The following is a 1,268-nucleotide window of genomic DNA, read 5'->3' as shown; positions in this document are numbered from 1 at the left end:
AAAAAAAAAAAAAAAAAAAAAAAAGAAAAAGAAAAAGAAAAGAAAACACTGTCGACTTGAGATTGTGAAGAGAGCTTCCAAGAGTTGAAGAAGAAGTTGGTGACTGCACCAGTCTTCGTAGTGTATAGTGACGCCTCAGGTAAGGGCTTGAGTTGTGTGCTCATGCAGAATGAGAAATTAATTGCGTTCATTTCTCTAGATAGTTAAAGGAATATGAGTGGAATTATCCTACTGATGACTTGGAGCTAGCTATCATGGTGTTTGCATAGAATTCATGGCGGCATTATCGGTATGGTGAGACTAAGTGTACATTGACCACAAGAACCTTAAATATTTTCTTTTCACCTAGAAGCAGTTGAATATGAGACAAAGGAGGTGGCTTGAGCTAGTGAAAGACTACGATGTTGAGATTCTATATCATCCTGGCAAGGCTAATGTGGTAGTTGATACCTTCAGTAGGAAGACAACCCACACCTCTGCGTTGGTCACTCAACAGAGCATGCTTCAAGAGGAGATCAAAAGAGTTGAGATTGATTTAGTAGTTAAGAACATCAATGCACAACTAGCTCAGTTGACAGTACAGTCCACACTTCGTAAATGCATCATTTATGCAAAGTCTATAGATGCCCAGCTCCAAAAAGTTTGTGACACCCAAGAGGCTAAGATAGCTCAGGGGTTCTTAATTTCATCTGAAGGCGGGCTTTTGTGGCGGGGATACTTGTGTGTATCTAGGGATAAGGAAATCTTTAAGGAGGTTATGCCTGAAGCACACGACACGTCCTTCACATTTCACCCTGGTAGTACAAAAATGTATCAAGACCTGAATAATAGTTAATGGTGGCTAGGAATGGAAAAAAGACATCACAGACTTTGTGTGACGTTGTCTAACGTCTTAGTGGGTGAAAGCCCCAAGATAATGCCCTGCAGGGATGCTGCAACCCTTAAACATATCCCGTGGAAGTGAGAGGAAGTGAGTATGACTTTCATATCCGATCTACCTAAGACTCGACGTTGTTTTGATGTGATTTGAGTCATTGTTGAAAGACACACAAAAATAGCTCACTTCATCCCAGTTAAGAGCACTTTTCGAGTGGATCAATTGGCTCAGTTGTATGTTTGAGAAATAGTTCGGTTGCATGGGGTGCCTACTCCCATTGTGTCTTATCAAGATGCTAGGTTTACCTTTTTTTTTTTTTTTTTTTTTAATAAGGGTTTGCAGAAAGCCTCGAGTACCCAACCTCGTCTCAATACAACTATCCATCATCAGA

This window comes from Cucurbita maxima, unplaced genomic scaffold (genome assembly GCF_002738345.1).
Source record: "Cucurbita maxima cultivar Rimu unplaced genomic scaffold, Cmax_1.0 Cma_Scf00031, whole genome shotgun sequence".
NCBI classification, from domain to species: domain Eukaryota; kingdom Viridiplantae; phylum Streptophyta; class Magnoliopsida; order Cucurbitales; family Cucurbitaceae; genus Cucurbita; species Cucurbita maxima.
Note: the sequence above shows the minus strand (reverse complement) of the source record.